The sequence below is a fragment of the Eublepharis macularius genome, chromosome 4, assembly GCF_028583425.1.
Source record: "Eublepharis macularius isolate TG4126 chromosome 4, MPM_Emac_v1.0, whole genome shotgun sequence".
Lineage (NCBI taxonomy): Eukaryota > Metazoa > Chordata > Lepidosauria > Squamata > Eublepharidae > Eublepharis > Eublepharis macularius.
Window position 1 is genome coordinate 181,211,128 of NC_072793.1, and position 8,171 is coordinate 181,219,298.

Here is an 8,171-nt window from a genome sequence, read left to right on the forward strand (position 1 = left end):
TTCTTCTTATTAGTCTGACGTGCAAGGTCGCCTGAGCACTGCAGAACTTGCTGTGAAGAATTTTTCAGCGGTTCGACCCTGTTACTTGCTATTTTTGGTAGGACCAAGGGGGAAGGACACTCAGCTGATCAGTCTAGATTTTCTCAAGACAGCCCAGAAAAAAAATTGGCCTTAGAGAGCCCCCAGCAAAGAAAGTCACTCCACCTGCCTTCCGAAGCCTTCCAATTACAAACAATGCAGTCGTTCAATCCACAATTCAATAAAAAGGGATGAAAATGTCAGAGTCTTGTGCTAAACTGTTTTTTCTCATCCTCGATGCATCACAATATTGAATCTTCTCTTCCATGTCTGAGTACAGTTGTTCTCTCTTTGAGTCACTTCCATGTCCAGTTGCTGACTCCCACACATTATCTCCTGAAAGAAAGGGGAACCTGGCATGAACGTGGGGGGCTTGTGTAGAGGGATAGATATACCGTAACAAGCACTCAGTACGTCACTCTCAACAAGAGACCTGTGTACAGCCAGATGCTTTTACTTGCCTCTGTTTCACCTATGGACATATATAACAACGTAACAACATTCTGAGATCTGAGAGATCTCTGTCTTTTGGTGCTACACCTCTGAAGATGCCAGCCACAGCTGCTGGCGAAACATCAGGAACTACAATGCCAAGACCACGGCAATACAACCCGGAAAACCCACAACAACCATCGTTCTCCGGCCGTGAAAGCCTTCGACAATACAACGTGACAACATTCGATTTATATACCGCCCTTCAGGACAACTTAATGCCCACTCAGAGCAGTTTACAAAGTGTTATTATTATCCCCACAACAAAACACCCTGTGAGGTGGGTGGGGCTGAGAGAGCTCCAGAGAACTGTGACTCACCCAAGGTCACCCAGCTGGCTTCAAGTGAAGGAGTGGGAACTATGATGGAACTATGATTTCGCCTTTGACTCAAGAGAGCTTGGATTTCTTGCTGCAAGGAGTGGGAGTCAACTTCAACGTATCCTGTTTTCATAGTCTGACACACACACACACTCAAACCAGAGCCTAAATTTCGGGAATGATCTAGACTAACGAAGGCAAGAATTCCAAAGGTTGGTATCGGGACACATTTTCCAAGTTCTGTGACGGGATTCTGGTCCTCAAACATGATAGACGGTGTAGACTGAGCCCCAAGTTGTCAAATTAAATGCAGAAGAAAACTCCAGTGGGATAGTAATTGGCGCAGAGACCCTTCTTGGCCTGAACTGGGAGTCAGAGGAGCTCTCCCATAATTTAGCCACAGGTCTCAAAGTTAGTCCTCAGTCCACTAATTGGTTGATTCTTTGTTCTTCCCAGGTGAGAGCTGGAGGCTAGAATTGTGGTGCTGCTAAAGGCAGTGTGGATTTTCGGCTAGATGGGTTGGACCCACAACATTCTCCTTGGACATAACTGGAAAGTGGGTTTAAAATTTTCCTCCTCCTCCTCTTTCCCTTCTTCCAGAACAATAAAAAAGCAGGAGTCCCACAAAGTCTTTAGGTCCAGCACTTTTTTTTGAGGAATTAAAGATAGGAAGAAAACAGGAATGGAAGGAAAATAAGGGGCCGAGTTACAACTCACTTTATACCCTGGTGCACCACCAGAGGGTGCTGCTGCAGAAGGAAGGCCAGGTGAGGCACCATGTCCCTCGAGAAAACGTGCCATGGCAAGAAGGCCAGGCCGGTATTGGGAGGGGAACAGGTGGCAATACAGTCCCCCCACTTTCACCCAGCTGGTAGGAGTGGAACAGGTGCTAATACTCACCCCCACCTTAAACCAGCTGATATTACAAGTGGAGCAGGTGGCAATGCTCACCCCGCCTTAATCCAGCTGGTATTAGGAGTGGAGCAGGTGGCAATGCCCGTCCAATGTCTTAACCCGGCTGGTATTAGGAGTGGGGCAGTTGGCAATGTCCATCCCCTACCTTAACCCAGCTAATGTTAGAAGAAAAAGCAGGTGGCAATGCCCACCCCCGCCTTAAGCCAGCTGGTATTAGGAGCAGAGTAGGTGGAAATGCTCACCCCTGGCAATTCCCATACCCCACATTAACCTAGCTAATATTAGGAGCAGAGTAGTGGCAATGCCCACTCCTGCGTTAACCCAGCTGTTACTATTAGAAGAGCAGATGGTAATGGCTACACCCACCTTAACCCAGCTGGTATGAGGAGCGGAGGAAAAAACAGATGGCCACTCCCCTCCAATTGCAGGTACAACAACGGACCAAGTCCACGGGAAGCAAACTACAATACTCAGCAATAAATTTACAATTTTTTAAAAATTTATAAAGGTATATTCAAAGTGCAAGTGCTATAAATAGTGAAAATACATACATATTGTAAATTCATACCCATACGTTCATTCCATAATCATCACAGATTTACAAGGGAAAATACCTCCATAAACATTGAACAATAGGGCTATAACTCCATAGGTATTTTCAGGAATTTTTATATGAGGTCTTGTGCAAAACCAAACAGTCCTGAGTCCTTCCAGAAGCGACACCGTTGGAAATGAAAGACAAAATTCCAAACCACGCCCAATCTGGGGCCAGCTTCACGCTGCAGATTTCGTGACACCTTCGTCAGAAGCGTGCAGTTCACTAAATTACAAAGTTCAAAACTGCTTTCATAGGAGCGGAGCAGGTGGCAATACCTACCCACCACCTTAACTCCCCTTGTATTAGGAGCAGAGCAGATGTCAATGGCCACCTCCTCCTCAGCCAGCTGGGATCAGGAATGGGGAAATGCCTGCCCCCCACCTTATCCAACTGGAATTAGAAGCAGAGCAGGTGGCAATGCCCACCCTGGCAATTTCCACACACCCCACCTTAATTCAGTTGATATTATGAGAGGACCAGGTGGGAATGCTCACGCCCTGCCTTAAGTCAGCTGGAGCAGGTAGCAATGCCCACTCCCACTTCTGCCAGCTGACATCAGGAGTGCAGCAGGTGGCAATGCCTGCCCCTCTGCCATAACCCAGTTGGAATTATGAATAGAACAAGTAGCTGGAATCAGGCGCAGACCAGGAGGTAATGCCCTTCTTCCCTTCACCCCAGCTGGAATAAGGAGCAGAGCAGGTGGCAATACTCACTCCCTTCAACATACCGAAATAAGGCACTGAGCAGGCAGCCATACCCACCCCCTTCACCCATCTGTAATCAGGAGTGGAGCAGGTGGTTATGCCACCGCTCTTTACCTGGCCTGTATCAGGTGTGGAGCAGGTCGTAATGCCTGCCCCCCTTTACCTAACCTGTATCAGACATGGAGCAAGTAGCAAAGCCCACCCCCTTCATGTGGCTGAGATCAGGTGTGGAGCAGGTGCCCACTCCCCCTCTTTCACCGGCCATGATCAGTGATGGAAGAGGAGGGAATGCCTTCCTATCCGCTCTCCCTTTTCTATAGCCCATTCTATTTCCCCCCCACAACGGGCTCTGTTTCTAGTATTACAATATTTATTGAGTGGCAATTGTTAACACAATAGAAATAAGAGAAATACTTCTGCAATAATTGTTTTAAAGTCTTTATTTCGTTAGGTGGTCACAAGTGCTTGGGTTTTAGATTACAACAAACTAAGGGGATTGTTTATGGCACAGGTCTGTAAAACTACACATATTCTTGGGAGACTGAACTTTCTCCCCTTTCCCAAAATATAACTAATTGGGATTGCTCTCTCTCAGTTTCACTTCTTTACAGGGTTGTTGTGAGAGTAATTCTCATGTTACATACATGAAGTTACACATTACTTGAAAGACTGTATGTGTTCGGACCCTCAGTTTCTTTTAAAGTTAACACAAGTGGGTTTTCTCACGAAGAGGCTTATGCGTGTGTGGCAGGTCTAGTTTTCTTCTGGACCACATGGAGCAACAGTGATCTGGGTAGGCTGGGGAGAGAACAATTTTCCATCTTTCGTACCCCGCCTCCAGAAATCACACCAATCTGCTCACACAATTCAACATGAGTCGTTAATTTGCATAACACTACACAAGGTTTACAAGAAGTGGTTAGCATCGTTCTTCCTGTAAAGTAGCCTAAGAAACAATATTCTTAATAATGATAATTAGAGTATCTTATATTCTATAACTATATGGTTATTCTAGTGAACTGTGTACGAACTTTAATGTAATTTGATAACAGGTTAGATAACAATTCAGTTGTTCCGTTTATCTTTTGACAACTGATTGAAAGCAAAGGACAGTGGTAGATAAATGATCCTTTATTTGCTAGAACTCGCTAATCATAACCTGCTCACTTAACCTTTTCTCAAATTCTAAAGACTGATGAAGCTTATCTTGTAACTGCAACATCACATCACTCTCGGCTTCGTAGAATGTCACATGATTGAAAAACTGAAGAATCAGCTAAATCCAAGACCAATCATATTTTTACAGTCACATATGAAAGATCTTAGATTTCTTATTAGCAGAGCTCATTTTGAGGGGAAACGCGCTGGAACACAGTTCAGGCAGTTCCCCCGAGAGGTCACATTACGTGGCCCCACCTATCTGACTCTCGGCCATTTTGGGCCTGTTTCAGCCTGGATTGGGGCCAAAATGGCCTGGATCGGGCCTCTGATGGGTGGTAGATCACTTTCCCACTCAGCAGCCACACTTGCTGAACTACAAGTAGAGAAGTGTCTCAAATTTATTGTGCAGCCCCTAGATATACTCAGGGCTTGTCCTGAGTATAGGGACGTTGTTTTCTAGTCCCGCTGGGTGGTGGGATTCATATTTTAGGTAGGTATTGAAAGGGAACTGATCATAATACCTACCTAAAATATGAATCCCACCACCCAGCGAGACTAAAAAACAACGTCTCTTTTGGACAGTTCCTGCGCATCAAACACAACTCGTCATACCAGCAGAATTATTTAAGGTAAACTGGCTGAGCAGTTTAAAGCAAGGAGATATCCGCCTAGCATTATAGAGCAAGCACGTGCCAGGGCTGCTGGAGCGGATAGAGACTTGTTATTGCGGGGTTCACGTAAAGACCGCAATAACAAATGATTTCTTTTATGTTGCCAGCTCTTTTATGTTGCCAGCACGACACGACCCGTTAAAATCAGAATCCAGGAGCACCTGTCGAAAATCAGGAAAGGGGTCATGGAGGTACCTTTAGTGACACATTGGCAGTCTAAAAAACATTCAGTTGAGGATGTCCGTTATTCAGTTCTGGATATGATTGGTAGCCAGAGAAGTAGATCAATGCAGAGAGTGCTGTTACAGCGGGAACTTAAGTGGATCTTCAATCTTAAAACGGTCTCTCCGGAGGGTCTCAATAATGAATTGGATATCTCCTGTTTTTTATAAAAGTTGGTCAGGTCCCCTTTAAAACAAGCTGGATCATGTGGTTGGGCATTCTATTTAACATTGGGGGAGTGGTCTGCTGGGACCAACCGGCAACTTGTGATTGAGAAAACGGTGTGGAATGCTTAGAAAACGGTTTGAATATGCTGTTCTGTCAGTAATGACTGTCATTAATGTAAGATGGTAAGGGTAGGGGAGGAATGTTGTGCTTCTACTGACAATGTGATGTCTTTACATTTAGTGATTTCCTTTGCTCCTGAAGAAGCATGTTGAAATTGCATTACGTGCGAAACAGAGATGGCTGTGAGGTCCATAGGGCGATTGAGTCTGACAAGGTCAAGAGGAGTTTTCCTGGACTGCTATATTTCTTATATAGCACTACTCGCACTTTACAGGCGGTTTTGTCCTTGCTACCGACGAAGGAAGTGGGGTTGTGTTCCCTACACCATCAGCAGACTTTGCACAGCATTTTTGCACTTTGCCATTTGGATGTTTACCTTTAACCAGTTGAAATATGAAAACCATTTATGCATGAATGAATTTGTAAATCTGTGAAGAATTGTATAACTGCTTATATAAGAATTATGTACTGATATAGACTTACTTTTGTTTATTGACTGAATTTTGTGATATTTGATTCTTGTTTGAATCCCTATTGTTAGCTTTGCTTTTAGCTAGCAGTTTACTATGCGAAAGGGGGGGACCTTTAACATATCTTTAACTGAACAGATTTTTCCCAAATGAAGAGAGAGCAAGGATACGACACAGGCCTGGACATGAATTTCAGTAAGTTTTATTTAAATCATTTTTGCATAGGTTACATAGACTTTGAGAATCATGGTACAGCATGGTCTTAGCAATACAATAGCTTAATTAGCAATGCAATAACCTAGTACAGCAAAGCATAAGAATAAAGCATAATGAACCATCTTACCAATCCTGGAGATGTCCCAGAGGTTCCCGTTGATGGAAAGAATGGGAGAGCGCTTTGCCAATCTGAAAGGGAAAAGAGAGAAATAGCAAGGAGATATTCCTTACTTTCTCTCCTCCTAGCTTCTTAGACTCCATGGTTTTTACTGCTCATTTTTATATGATTTCGGCCTACATCATCCCATTCAAACTCACCAATGAGATTCCTCAGTCATTCCTGGCACTGGAAATCACCTAAAAATTGTAGCATTTGCAGAATTCGCACTGAGATTGTGACATCTATAAAATGGTCAGGTCATTCTGATCACTCAATATTTGCTATCATTACTCATATGAATATAACATGCATCAACAGAAATCCCCTAGATTTTAGCTTATTGCCACGTATCCATCCAAAGGTTCATTTAGACTCCATTTTGTTTGGTTCAGTATCCTGAGTTCCTTGTGATTAAAGCCTGTGTGGTTGATATATGTATAGTAATTGCTGAGTTATTTCATGTAGAGCTATAATGAGATTGATTGAGCTGTGAATATATAGATATATGCATGCATGTATATGTGTTTCCTGCAAAACAATCATGAGGTTAGTGTCAGCGTGATGTTATAGTCAAGGCAGTGTTCCATAGAGCCAAACTACAAGTGACGCCTGACACAGGTTGGACACTAGTCGGCTTCCCTCAAGTTTTGATGGGAAATGTAGGCGCCCTGGTTTTACAGCTTGGCTCTCCATTACAGCTGCAAGACCAGGATGCCTACATTTCCCATCAAAACTTGAGGGAAGCCGACTAGTGTCCAACCTGTGTCAGGCGTCACTTGTAGTTTGGCTCTAAGTGAGTTGGACTAGCATTTCTGAATGTACTGGACTGGCTTCTGCAGATGGACAGTCAGAGTTCTCCCTTAAAACCAAAAGAGGGTCTTAAAAGGATCTTTCTTGCTGCGGATTTTACTGGTTTTCCTCTCTTTAATTGTGTTCTCATAACTGCTAATGTGTGCACAGTGTTCTCCTTCTCCAGACATAAGAGTAGATGTGAAAGTTACTGTGTTTTAACGTCTTGAATCTTAAGAGTCAGAAAAAGGAAAAAAGATGGTCCTTTTTGAAATCTGTCAGCCCCCCCCCCTTCTCCTTCCAGGTTTTATGACATTTCTGGCTGAATCTGGCCCTCTTCCCGTTTATTGATTTTGCCTTAGTCCACATAAGCTAATGCAAACATTGCAAAAGCAAACATCTCTTGTTCTTCCCTGTTCAGAGAACATGTCATTTGGAATGTTTCCAGTGACAGACAGCTTTGTGCCTGAAAAATAATATTCTGGTGCCTTCCATACTCAAAATGGAGTCCAGGATTAGAGAAATAGGCTGGCTTCACTATACAGGAATACAACACTATACAGAGGGCGCTGGTTAGTTCATGTGGTGATATACCTCCTGCAATTTGACCTCTTAGTTTGTTGATGTCAAGGGGCATGACATATGCTAATGAGTTATGCTAATGAGTTCTTCCAGCTCTTTTTCTACAAAACGACCCCTGCTTATTAGATAGCACAAGTCATTATTCTCACTAGAAAATTTCAGCCCTCATAATTTTGGAAGAGGGAGTAAGGACCATTGATCAAGCTCACCTCTTTGGTGAATAATCCATTAGCACGAGGCACCTTAAGAGAGAGAAAAATATGCATTTTTGCTCACTAGGAGTTATATATAGGTTTGTTTGATGTTAACAGAAAGGATGGAGGGAAGATGGAAAATAAGGAGGGAATTAGATAGATGATGCTTGTCAAGGGTAGCTACATTTAAACACTTCATGGAACAAAGAAGGCAAAATTAAATGATGGGATGGTTGTTCCCCAGTGTGCTTATTGAGTTGTACAGTAAGGTTGCTGTTATCACTGAAGCTCTTCCCATGTTCTAAGTATTT